At 35.9% G+C, this 14,472-nt stretch overlaps 1 protein-coding gene across 13 annotated transcripts in view; it reads right to left on the bottom strand.

Moving 5' to 3' along the window:
• Positions 1 to 14,472, bottom strand: part of LOC138715318 (serine protease gd-like) — a 371,579-nt gene that overhangs the window by 343,626 nt on the left and 13,481 nt on the right. For 10 of the 13 annotated variants that reach the window (XR_011336240.1, XR_011336237.1, XR_011336236.1 and 7 more), the window contains exon 2: positions 1,835 to 2,123. The gene's annotated coding sequence lies outside the window, so the exon portion shown is untranslated. Of the gene's footprint in view, positions 1 to 1,834; positions 7,516 to 14,472 lie in introns of all 13 variants that reach the window. The other 3 variants (XM_069848101.1, XM_069848100.1, XM_069848102.1) reach the window with 2 other exon arrangements.

The following is a 14,472-nucleotide window of genomic DNA, read 5'->3' as shown; positions in this document are numbered from 1 at the left end:
GGTCCCTATCCTGAGCAACATTAATCCAGTCTCTATCATCATATCCCACCTCCCTCAAATCCATTTTAATATTATCTTCTCATCTACGTCTCGGCCTCCCCAAAGGTCTTTTTCCCCTCCAGCCTCCCAACTAACACTCTATATGCATTTCTAGATTCGCCCATACGTGCTACATGCCCTGCCCCTCAAATGTCTGGATTTAATGTTCCTAATTATGTCAGGTGAAGAATACAATGCATGCAGTTCTGAGTTGTGTAACTTTCTCCATTCTCCTGTAACTTCATCCCTCTTAGCCCCAAATATTTTCTGAAGCACCTTTTTCTCAAACACCCTTAACCTATGTTCCTCTCTCAAAGTGAGAGTCCAAGTTTCACAACTATAGAGAACAACCAGTAATATAACTGTTTTATAAATTCTAACTTTCAAATTTTTTGACAGCAGACTGGATGATAAAAGATTCTCAACCGAATAATAACAGGCATTTCCCATATTTATTCTATGTTTAATTTCCTCCCAAGTATCATTTATATTTGTTACTGATGCTCCCAGATAGTTGAATTTTTCCACCTCTTCAAAAGATAAATTTTCAATTTTTATATTTCCATTTCGTACAATATTCCCGTCACGAGATTTTCGGGATTTACTCCTAAACCTATCTCTTTATTTGCTTCAAGTAAAATTCCCGTGTTTTCCCTAATCGTTTGTGGATTTTCTCCTAACATATTCACATCAACCGCATAGACAAGAAGCTGACGTAACCCGTTCAATTCCAAACCCTCTCTGTTAATAAATAAATAAATAAAATTAAACACAAATGTTACATATTTCGTTTTGTTTCAACATAAAATGAATTATTGCATAAAAGTTAAAAGAATTTTGACATGAGGAGAAAAAGTATAATGTTTATATTATATGCGGATGACAAAGTAATCATCGCCAATAATGAGAATAATTTACAGAAAGCGGTACATGAACTTAAAAAAATAGTTGAAACATATAATCTAAAAATATCGACATCAAAAACTAAAGTAATGGCATTCAAAGGTATAAATCCTGTAAGATCCAAGATAGTCATTAATAACACTCCTATTGAACAGATTCACCGCTTCACTTTCTTGGGATGTGATAGGCCTATATCTTACCATGGTGAAACTGACATTAACGGAAAAATTGAAAAATTTAATAAAATGAACGGCACAACACTTAAACGAAAAGTAAGGAAGGAAACTATAATGAAGTTTTATACAGTGATAGCGATACCAACATGCTCGTATGGCAGCGAGACATGGACCATGACGAAGAGAGGTATATCTAGATTGCAGGCAGCAGAAATGAGATTCCTAAGAGCAACGGTTGAATATAGTTTAACGGATAGGAAAAGAAATACAGATATTAGAAAGGAACTCAATGCTGAAAACTTAACAAAGAAAGTAAAAGAATATAGAAGTTCTTGGTCACAGCATGTTCAAAGAATGAATAATGACCGTATTCCGAAACAAATAATGGAAAACAAGCCAAAGGGAAGAAGAAGTTTAGGCCGTCCAAGGAAACGCTGGATAGACCAGCAAATAGAGGCATAACAGGCGATAAGCCTAAATACTTGAAGATAAGAAGAATTTAAAAGAAAAATAATGCCATTTCATAAATATCCGCTCCTTAAAAATAACATACATTTCACTGTCTCTTCTCCAGTGAACTAGATTCCCTACCAGTAAGTGTCCACAAGATATCCACTGCAGGAAGATGGAGATGCCAACAAAACCTGTGATTATGACAGTGATCTCCTTCAGCTTCACACCACCTGCAACGATAGACAAAGCCAAAAATAACATACCTTTCACTGTCTCTTCTCCAGTGAACTAGATTCCCTACCAGGAAGTGTCCACAAGACATCCACTGCAGGAAGATGGAGATGCCAACAAAACCTGTGATTATGACAGCGATCTCCTTTAGCTTCACCACCTGCAACGATAGACAAAGCCAAAAATAACATACCTTTCACTGTCTCTTCTCCAGTGAACTAGATTCCCTACCAGGAAGTGTCCACAAGACATCCACTGCAGGAAGATGGAGATGCCAACAAAACCTGTGATTATGACAGCGATCTCCTTTAGCTTCACCACCTGCAACGATAGACAAAGCCAAAAATAACATACCATAGTGTAGCAGGCCTACGACTTTGTGACTGTACTTCATGTTACGAAGATGTATTGCTGTTATGCCAGAGGAAATAGAAGTGTCATGAAAAAGGCAGTTCTATAACAAATTGGTCTTGGATGTGCTTTGTTGTCCTGATTTGTACAGAAATATTTGTTTCTACAAATATCATATTAAGAATTATTTTAATATCTGTCTTATATCTGTGAGTCACATATTTTACCATTTATTAAAAAAACCATTATGCAAGGCAAAATCTGTCCCAAAATACTTTTTATGAAAGCCTAATTGCTCAAGTACAGAATAATGTTGTTCTTCTAGTAAGTGAACTTAATAATTTGTCAACTGTATATATGAAATTTGCTACATTCTTTACTGCACAATATTTCCTCAAAAAAAAAAAAAATTGTCAAACATAACTATTACAGACATTTCAACTCTAATTCGTTGTCTCTTATCTGGCAGTATATAATTTTACAACATAAACAGACCAATCATTCTTTTTAACTTATTTAGTCTAGTTCAGTCTTCTTGGCTGATGTTATACCACCAGCATTTGTAAGATGTTTAGTTGATTCTGTACCTACCATTAAAGTAGTCCCCGCCTGGAGATCCAATAATGGAGGACTATTTTACCTCCGGATAATTTTTCCTTAATGGTACTCATTTCATATAGGAGTGAAAATGGAAAGTTGTAGCCGATTTAAGTGAACGCCATATTTTAACGTTTTGGTGGCTACTTCATTCACACACAACCCCCAGAATATCTCGAGGACCACACCTGTTGTTGGTCGACGGGTCCATTGGACCTAGCTGGGAGATCTTGTTGATCACCAGCTTTCCCTCCTTAAGGCACTGGAGGACGATTTTAGTGCCATAGCAGGTCAGCACTAGGAACAGAAAAGTAGAAAGAGGAGGAAGGATAGGGAAATGAACCCCTAGGCCTCGAATGCTCTAATGCCGTCGGGGTCAAAGAAAGTAAGAGTTCAATCAGAGGACTGGATAGGAAAGGGTAAAGAGGGAATTAGGTATTGAATAGAGGAAAATTATACCAAAATCAGTCATTAACTCATCAAGCTGACCAGTGCTAATTGATGAGTAGCCCCTTCCTTCTCTCTGTTAATTCCCGATTTACCACGAAAATCGTCTGTAGCTGCATTTAGATTGGCAACAGGCTATGATTGTTTGGCCAAACACCTGCATAGAATTGAAATATATCAGTCCCCTAACTGCCCATTGTGCAACTCAAACCAAGAAATGGATTCGGAACACCTCAAAATCTGTGCTTCAGTGGCTGGCCATGATAATATCTTTGAAAAATATTGGAGTGCAAGAGGTCAAATGACTTTATTGTTAAACGCCTGGCATTAGAAAACAACAACTTATTTAGTCTGCTTTACTTTATTTTTAAACAATATTCTTGCAAAAAAAAAAAAAAAAGAATAAAACATGTAGACAAAGTATTTGCCACTACATGGTAATAGTTTATACCGTTAACATTACTAAAGGTAATTTTTATTCAGAACAATGATAATATGCATTCAATTACGAATCACTCACTTGTCTACAAGCTCATTAATACTGCATTATTTTAAATATCCTCATAAAAAATAAAAATTGAACTAGAATGTTCATCTAAAGAACCTAGTTATATGAGTGTTCATGATGTTCATGGTTACATTGGAACAAGAACGAATTTATAAACTCCCAATTATAGATTGACCAAGACACAGAATAGCACAAATTTTGCCGGCCTCTATCGTCCATATGCCTGGGGACAGAGAGTTGCCCTTTACACTGCAGACAGAGTTCGAAGAGCTCTATTCACTGCACTTATCAGCTTTGTTCTCACTATACATACGGCAGAGTTATGGTGGCGAGAATGGAGCAAATCCATTGCACTTTTTTATAGACTTAGTTTTTTAGTACCTAAAATATTTCAGTCTCTAATCTCTGGAAATAATGGCCATATCGAGGGACAGGATGGGGTCTTGTATTCCCCCTTGACTTGCTTCGGATACAATAGCATGAAAATATGAATCTCAACCACAAGCTGATGAAAATAATAATAATAATAATAATAATAATAATAATGGTTTATTTTAACTGGCAGAGTTAAAGCCTTTCACTCAACCAAGAAAATTACTACATTGCTATGAATATACCCATAATTAATACAATACAATACAATTCAATACAGTACAATACAATACAATTCAAAGCAATACAATACTACAATACAAGACAATATAGTTATATACAATAGAAGTAATTTAATACACGACGCTGGTACAGATGTTCGACCGCGTAACGTAGCTTAAGGAAGACTCAGTCAGAGTCGTGGTACCACCACTGAAGATGGAGGAGCATTCCTCCGAAACATGTCTGGTTTTTAACCGATTTTATTAATTTTGTTCAATCATTAAAAAGTGTTCATATAACTGTATTAAATTGCTTCTATTGTATATAACTATCTCACTCATGAACACCTAACTTATGTAATTTAAACAAGACAATATAATACATAATTAATATAATACAATGGCAATTCTTTTTATCTTCACAACACCAATAAAATAATTATGTAATAATAATAATAATAATAATAATAATAATAATAGTCATACCTAAATTAAATTAAATTATTAAACATAACTTAAATTTGAATGCGCCCATAAGAAATCATTTAGCCTTTTCTTGAAAGTGGTTATTGTCTGGCAGCCCCTAATCTTCTGAGGTAGAAAATTCCATTCACAGGGGACTGAGACAGTAAAAGAGGATGAATAGTGGGATGTTCTATAGGATTTGGCTCTCCTGTGACCTGGTGTTTAGATTGTGATTGGAGGATAAGTAGTTAAACTGGGAACGAAGATAATTTTGAATAGAAGTGTGGAGAACTCGAAACAGAAGAGACAGCGAATGAAGTGTTCTACGGTTACTAAGTTGCAGCCAGGATAAAGATTTGAACGAGGGTGTAATATGGTCAAATTTGTGAGCATTGCTGATGAATCTGACACACATATTGTGCACACGCTGCAGCTTGTTCGAAAGGTCAGTTGTCAAGTCTGCAAGTATTACGTCGCAATAGTCAAACAGTGGTAGCACAAGGGTTTGCATTAAAGTCTGTTTTAATTCTGGTGGGAGGAAGTTTCTGAATGGGTTAAGAGAATGCATGGCATAGCACACTCTCTTGGATATTTCCTTTATTCGGCATTCCCAATTTTAATTTTCGTCCAAGAAAATGCCAAGGTTTCTGACGACAAAATGGCACGGAATAGTGGCATTATTTACTGTAATAATTGGGATGTCTGTTGTTCATTGTGTTCAGTAGTCTCTTATGTACAATTATTATAGCTTGTGACTTACTAGCATTTAACCTAAGTCCGAACTTATTTGCCCATGAAGAAACTTGATTCAAGTCATGATTAAAAAAGAATACCAAGGCTATTCCATTCCGCCAACATTCTCACTGCCATAACTCTGCTATGTGTAATGACAACAAAGGCGATACGTGTGGCAAATAGAGCTCCCCGAACTCTATCTGTAGAGTAAAGGAGAACCCTCTGTCCCCTGGCATATGGATGGTAGAGGCCGGAAAAAATTTAAAAATGGGTCATTTTGACTTTCCAAAACAAAGTTTTCTCTACACAAGCAGAACGAAGGGGCTCAGAGACCCCCCCTTTTCACTGTAGCATTCCCGCAGGTTTACTAATAATCACCAATAAAGTCGAGCAAATCTAGTGCACTTTTTTGTAGACTTGTTCACTTCAGCTGTGCTTTGTACTTCACTTGCAGTGTGAGAATTCCTCTTGGCTCTGAATGTTATTTGATGTAAGCTACATATCGATTTTAGAAATGTCAGATTTCTTCAAAATTTTAGCAAATAATGTTGTTTTTGTGTCATCTGGAATCTCCTTTGTTGTAGTTTTTTTAGAATATATAATTTTTACTCATTATCTAAATAATTTTATAATTATTTGGACACTTATAATAGTAATAAGCGCACTATACTTTGTATACCTTACACCATCTTCAGTAGGGTAAAGTCGGATGAATCGGGTCAGAAAAGAGAAATCTCTTAATTATAAAACACATGTTCATACCAACGTTGTTTATTGTACGCAATTACAAACTATGAACTTTAACCTGTATGTATCACTAGTTAAGATTGCACAAATACTATTTAGAGTCTTTTAAACTGCATTTTAGTAAAGCTCTGCATGACCCTATTCGCCTTTCTCTAGTTGGGTGAATCGGGTCAAAGTAGTGGTTGAATAGGGTCAGTTGAAAAGTACACATATCACTTAAGAACAACGCATCTTCAACAAACAAACTTCTTCCTTCCCTCTGCCCCAACACATTTCTCTTGATACCATTCCCTTCCTTTTCCTTGGCACTGAATCCAGTCACCAAGACGAACAGATAAAGCATCACTATATTTGATCTTGCATAGTCCACATGATCTATTATTATCTTCTTCACTGGATTCTGATTACTCACATGGTGATGACGATGATGTGGTTAATTCTGGATTCTCTTGTTGGTGTTTCCTTTTGCAAAACTCTGGTTCACATCAGGAACTTTTCCTCGTTGATCCACCCTGATTCTGTCATTGTTGCTAGAGACCCAGTCGGCAAACCATCTCTGAATTCAGGTAGATGCTTCTTACCTTTAAAAATGACCATAGGAGGAATGAAGTTTCCTATGGCATTAGTGCAAGCTAAGATGGTGACAAGCCCTTATTTTTCTACACACGTCTGGGCATATACCATTCTGCTTCCTTTCTCGGCGAATACCTTCCTTGTTGATTTGTTGTTTAACGGGAAACCAGATTCATCCGCATTCTAATCATCTGCAGTTTGTCCATCAAGTCAAATTCTTCATTGGTCTTCAACAATGAAAAATACTCCATCACATCTTCTTTATTAAGATCACTGCAACGAGCTGAAGAAAGTCCTTCCGCTTTTCTCAAAGAAATATGTGGGTTTCTTTCCATGAATTTTATTAGCCATGCTTTACCAGCCATTTGCTTTGCTTCAGTAAAGTTATGCTTTACTTTATTGGATTCACAGGCAGCTTTACGCACATCGTTTGAGTCCAATGGAAAACAACAAGCAGAGAGTCTCAATATTCTAGAAGCAAATTCTTTTTCCTGGCTTTATTAAATACAGTTTGCCCACCCTTCAATTTTTCTGAAAGATCTTTCCCACTTTGGAGTCTTCTCTGATGGCAGAAATGAGGAACTCCAAATAATTCCTCTGCATGGCGCTGACTTCTACCTTCCCGGAAAGCTTTAATCACTTTCTTCATATCGTCCTCTGTCCACAAAGTAGTCGTTTATCTTTCACACCTCCCCATCTGTAATCATAACACAATCCATAAACTAAAATGTAAAAAAAAATGAGTACAGAAAATTGACCCGTTTCACTGTTTTTTAGTGACCCTATTCGCCCGAAACGCAACATTTCATTTTAGAGGGTTGGTTCTAATGCAAGAGGACAATAGAGCGCTGGCAATGCCATAACCTTACTTCAAACACATGCATGTATTATGTTACAAATGCGCAATAAATTAAAAACGAATTGCATCACTTATTTGAATATCATTTCAATAGTATTTTAAAAGTAAAATATTTGCATGCCTTATCTCAAAAAGCACAATCTTCAACTAATAATAACACAACAACGAACATGACTTCCGATGCCTTGCTGTTTTCAACTTGTAGATGAAGTTCTCATGGTCGACGCTAAATGGCAGAACTTCCTTATGTACTTGTTATTTGGTGATAAGGAGGAAATTTCTAAAAATGACCGATTTGGTTACTGACCCGATTCATCCGACTTTACCCTATCTGTTTTCTATTTCACATTTTCTGACATTTATTATTCTTCCAACGGACAAAATGTAGACTTCAAATTGGGCAAAAGACTTCATTGAGATACCAAGCTCAAAACTGTGGCTATGTTGCAAACTAAAATTATTATTTTGAATTGATTATAATTATATAATTCCATGAATATGCAGATATATTCTAATGTGGGATATGTTTTGAATCTTTGAAGATAAATAATTATATGTAAAATTGTCCTATGTAGAGGATGATTTTCGCAACAGAAGTTTTCCAGTAGGTCAATTAATAATGGAATGAAGTCTGTTCAAAATGTTATTCATTAAAAAAATTATGTTTGTGGTTGCAAATTCTATTTTCAGATTTGAATAATAAAAATTGCTTAGTTTACTCCAAAGAATCATGTCAGCAAAGTTATAAAGACATTGAGCAAAAAGTATGGACTCTCTTCCTTTTTTTTTTTTCTTTTTCTCCAAATCAGTCGAGTTTTGAGTAGGTCAATTTGTAATGGAATGGAGTCTGCTCAAAATGTTATTCATTTAAAAAAAAAAAAAAGAAATGTCTGTGCTTTCAAATTCTTCGTGCCATAAGCTCTGTCATCCATATGTCTATAGTGAATGAGTTCGTTATGATAGGTAGTTTTCACTGCAACTGCAGAGTCTGAATCACATGTAACGTACTTTCTGTTCCATTTGGAATCATTGCAATGTACTGTTAACCTTTGTTTACCAGGAGTGGTTGATATTAATGTATGCCACTGACATTGCAGGTTATGCAGTAATGAGGGCTTGTTGACAGAGTTTCGTCACAGTCCATAGTACCACAGTCTAGTATATACAGTCACGAAGCTTGAGTTGTGACGGTGCTAGGAACAATAGACTGTGCCGGTACTATTCCGCATTGTCTGTAATGAGGTGATAGTAGCAATCCTAGTGGTTAGCAACTATCTATGGATGCATATTTACTACGTATTGAGCTTCGTGACTGTGTATACTAGACTGTGGTTTCGTGTTGATAGTCTTAATAGTTAATAAGAAAGAATTGGGAACAAGTGCAATGAATAATAAAATGGACGAATCTTGGTGGAGGTCTTTCCTCCTAAATGAATGGATAGTGATAAATTGTACAGAGATATTGCAGATTTTTGTTGAATAGCAGGAAGTGAATGGTGGTTATTTATGAGAGACATATCAGTTTACCTTATTAGCTCGCATTGCCACTCATTTCTCAAGGGCTTCCACCGTATATAGTCCATACTACAGAACGTCCATATGATAAAACCTCCATAAGGTCAAAATGTCCATATGGTGAAAATGTCCAGTGTCAAACGTCCATAATGTCCAAGTTCAAAGGCTAATTCTGCTTGAATAGAACACAATAAATTTTATTCCATAACACGTACAAATAAGTATTATTATTTATCGGGAACCAGAGCACCACTTTTAAGATGGTAACCAATACTTTTAAGGTAGCTATATGAGAATTTCTCCATTTTATTTGTACCTGTTGTAGTTTCTCACAATCTGGAGAATTTGTCTTTGATTTGTCATATACATTTCATTCACCGGCTCTTTAATTTGTGTATGCCCCCCTCTTTCTTGCAATATTTGTCTCCAAATTTCATTTCCTTCGCGCTTTATACACTGTATAAATCGGCACTATGTAATTGCTTATCTGTGCCATCCCACAAAACCCAAATGTTATGCAGGTTGCTGTTAGTTATCATTGCAGCATTATAAATTTTCTTTCCCTGCATCGCCAATATATTTTTGTCCTATCTCTATTAAAGTCATAACGTTGGTACAGGTACCCACAAAAAGAAAGAAGTGGCTTACCCTTCTGTGATGGCACTGAGGATTTCGTTCCATCTTCAAACATTTCAGTTTGTACTGTACTTGAAAATTTTTACATAGATTACTATAACTACCTTGAACAATGGATATAGTGTATATTATAGAGCTATGGACATTATGGTTCTGGACATCAGAGTGAAGTGGACATTATAATCCAGGACTTTATGTCTGGTAACCTCTCAAGGAGTCAGAAGCACATGACAGCAGTATCTGGTTGAATTGTAGCTCTGAAGCTGATTACCTATTTCCCAATTATAAGGAATGTTGAAACTTCACTGTCAGTTCCACGAATACTAGATATTCATGTAGCCAGGGCTGGGCAAAATACTGACATCCAAGTATTTCAAATACAAATACAAAATACTTCAAAGAATAGTATTTGAATTACAAATACAAAATACTTTTAAAAAATTAACCAAAATACATTTGTATTTCAAATACTCAAAATACATTTGTATTTCAAATACTCGATGCAATATATAAAGAAGTAAGAATATTACTGAAAATCTAAAATATTATATTAACATTAAAAGTATTTTTATCTCGAAATTTCATATAAAGACTGTAACTGAACATTCTTCCTTTTCCCAGTCAGCAATGAAATTATGCTACATCTGAATAATTACTGCTCCCTTAAAAAAAAAACAGTTTCTTAAAATGTTCATCAAATACTGGTAAGGATCCCCTTGCTGATAAATGAATAAATCCTGCAAAACAGAACAGTCTTTCTACAGGTGCAGAGGAACACAAACTTGTATTATACTTTATAAAAGCTTTTTTCACTGTTGGGTAATTCTCTAGAGAGCACAGGGTTGTCCCTTTGCCATTGAATAATTGTATGAGCTCATACTCCACAGTGGGGGCAAAAGGGGTAGTATGTGGCCTCGAGGGTTCACAATTTGCTGATGGTTGTGAACTATTAAAACTCGAGAAACGCCATTTAATCCTACCAAGTCCTACACATGCATGTCCACGTCATGGTCCCTGGGTAACGCTAAGCCATGTGAGGGCGCAAAGCGAGTCCTTGACGCTATAATTGAGACTTATCAGCTAAGGGAGTAAACCCTGACAGAAAATCATCATCCCCTCAGGATTGCTGGGAGGTTAGGCGTAGGGTTAGTAAACGGACGGATTAATCGTTGGCAACCTGGCTTGAAAAAGGTAAATGAGCTACGGATTGGTACTTGGAACGTTCTAACATTATACAAACCAGGAGCATTGAAAATGCTGATTGAACAATTGAAAATATGTACTGCGGACATAACAGCAATACAGGAAGTGAGATGGTTAGGTGAAGGAGTCACTGAGAAGAAAGAATGTAGGGTCTTCTATAGTTGTAACAAGCATAAACATCAATTTGGTACAGGATTTGTAGTAAATAATAGAGTCAAGCATATTATCATGGACTTTAAACCCTTAAGTGATAGAATATGCATCCTTAGAATTAGAGGTAAATTCTTCAATTGTAGCCTAATTAATGTCTACGCTCCGACAGAAGACAAGCAAGATAATGAAATAGAAAGTTTTTATTATCAATTAGATAAAGCTTATGACTCCTGTCCCAAGAACGACATTAAAATTATACTAGGTGATCTGAACGCACAAGTTGGTAAAGAAAGTGTATACCAAACCACCATTGGGAAACATAGCCTCCACAATGTCAGTAATGACAATGGATGTAGGCTAATAAATTTTGCAGCCTCTAGAGGAATGGTCATAGGAAGTACAATATTTTGTCATAAGAAGATCCACAAAGGTACCTGGACACACCCTGACGGAGTAACTGTGAACCAGATTGACCACATTCTAATACGAGGGGGATCCAGGAAATAACGACCGTTCGCGCATACCCGCCGCGCAGCTGACTCCCCTTCCTTGTTTGAAGGTCAACTGGCTTCCTTAACATGTGTTCTCATAATGTTGTGAGTACTGGTTGCAACAAGTCGCCATTGTGCATTTTCTGTTACTTCAAAATGGACGACGTGATTGATAATCCCGCCGACTGTGAGGAGAGGAGTGTGATTCGATTTTTGAATGCCAGACATTTTAAATCTGCAGAAATTTACCGGCAATTGAAAGAAGTGCATGGTGATACTGTAATGAATGAAATAAATGTGAGAAAATGGTGCGAAATGTTCAACAATGGGCGAACAAATGTCCACGATGAAACTCGACCCGGACGCCCATCACTCATCACAGAAGACCTGAAGACTAAAGTGAACGACAGAATCTTGCAAGACAGGCGCACATCACTCGACGAATTGCATATTGCCTTTCCTGACATTTCTCGTTCTTTGCTTGGTGAAATTGTGTCGCAACATCTTGGCTACCACAAAATCTGTGCCCACCCGCACACTGCTGCTTCAACTCGAGAATTGCTGGATCAATTCGGTTGGGAAATCTTTGATCATCCGCCCTACAGTCCAGACCTTGCTCCTAGCGATTCTCACCTTTTCACTAAGCTGAAAGACTTTCTGGATGGTACGCGTTTTGGAAGTGATGAAGAGTTGAAGAAGACAGTGAACACCTGGCTTAATGAACTGGCGGCAGAGGAGTATAACACGGGAATTCTAAAGCTAGTGAACAGATACGACAAATGTTTAAATGTAGGTGGTGATTATGTAGAGAAGTAAAGGAAGCTTCAGTTATGTAACAGACTTTGTTTTTTCAAATAAATATATATTTTTTTAATTATTACAACAAAACGGTCGTTATTTCCTGGATCCCCCTCGTAGATAAGAGACATATATCCAGCTTGATGGATGTTAGATCTTACAGAGGAGTTAATATGGACTCAGATCATTTTATGGTTATATCCAAATTTCGACAAAGAATATCAAATCATAAAAATATAAATACACACCAAGTTAACAGCGGGAAAATCGTAAAATTCAACATTGAAGAGCTAAAAAATGAGAAAACTGAAACATTATACAAGCAGCAAATGGAGGAGCAACTAAGAAATAGGAAGAATGACACGACAGCAAATAATGTGACAATAAATGAACAATGGAATGGAATAAAGAATATAATTACTAGAACAGCTGTAAGTGTATTAGGAGAAATTGATAAACCAGAAAGAAATCACTGGTTTGATGAGGAATGTGAATTGGTTACACAAGAGAAGAATTTAGCTTATACCGTAATGCTACAAAGAGGATGCACAAGACAATCTAAAGAAGAATATAGAATTAAAAGGAGAGAGGAGAAAAGAGTTCATAGGATAAAGAAGAGGATATATGAGAATCACGTATGGAAAACTTAGAAGACTTCAGAAGGACAAACAATAGTAAGCACTTTTATAAAATTGTCAACTCCGATAGGAAAAACTTTAAACCTAGAATCACTATGTGTAAGGATAATGAAGGTATGATTTTAACAAAAAGGAATGAAATTCTAAAACGATGGACCGAACATTTTAAGGAACTTTTAAACAAGGAACATAATGATCTACAATGTATTATAAATAATAATGATTATAGGAATAATGATCATGATGATATTGATGAACCCACCGAAGAAGAGATAAGAGATGTAATAATTGGATTAAAGAAAAATAAAGCACCAGGAATGGATAGTATCCAATCAGAACTCCTTCAGAGTAGCAGTAATGAATTAATTCAAGACATACAGAAATTAATTAAGGACATATGGACACAAGAAATGATTCCTGATGATTGGAGAATTGGAGTTATATGCCCATTACACAAGAAGGGTGACCAGATGATTTGCTCTAATTATAGAGGAATAACGTTATTAAATACCACTTATAAGATATTCTCCAGAATCTTGCACAACAGGCTATTACCATACACAGAAAGGGCCATAGGAAAATATCAAGCTGGCTTCAGAAGCAGAAAGTCGACAATTGATCAAATTTTTACTTTAAGACAAATTATTGAGAAAACATATGAACAAAATATTAAAACTCATCACTTGTTTGTTGATTTTTCAACGGCATATGACAGCATCAATAGAGCTGAGCTTTATAAGGCGATGGTAGAGCTGAACATTCCGAAGAAGCTGGTGAGACTAGTTAAAACATGCATGGATGACAGTCAGTGTCAAATAAAGATCCAATCTGAACTATCAGATTTATTTCAAACAACTAAGGGTCTAAGACAGGGCGACTCATTAGCATGTCTTTTATTTAATATTGCCCTTGAAAAAAGTGATAAGGGATGCAGATATACAAACTAGAAGTACAATACTCTACAAATCATCCCAAATACTGGCCTATGCTGATGATATAGATATCATTGGTCGATTTGTGGAGAATGTTAAGAGAACATTTACTGCTTTAGAAACAGCAGCCCAAAAAATGCGGCTGAAAATTAACGAACAGAAGACTAAGTACATGATTGTTGGATGTAAAAAACAAAAAAGGGACTTGACAACAACAACCCATTTAAAAATTAATCAATATAAATTTCATAGGGTCTCTAGTTTTGTATATCTGGGCTCCTTAATCAATGACACTAATGATATTAGTGAAGAAATTGATAGAAGAATTCAAAATGCCAATAAAGCATATTTTGGATTATTGAGGCACTTTAAGTCAAGACTTCTTACAAGGGAAACAAAATGCAATATTTATAATGTTTTGGTAAAACC

This window comes from Periplaneta americana, chromosome 15 (genome assembly GCF_040183065.1).
Source record: "Periplaneta americana isolate PAMFEO1 chromosome 15, P.americana_PAMFEO1_priV1, whole genome shotgun sequence".
Lineage (NCBI taxonomy): Eukaryota > Metazoa > Arthropoda > Insecta > Blattodea > Blattidae > Periplaneta > Periplaneta americana.
Note: the sequence above shows the minus strand (reverse complement) of the source record. Positions and strands in the feature narration are given on the sequence as shown.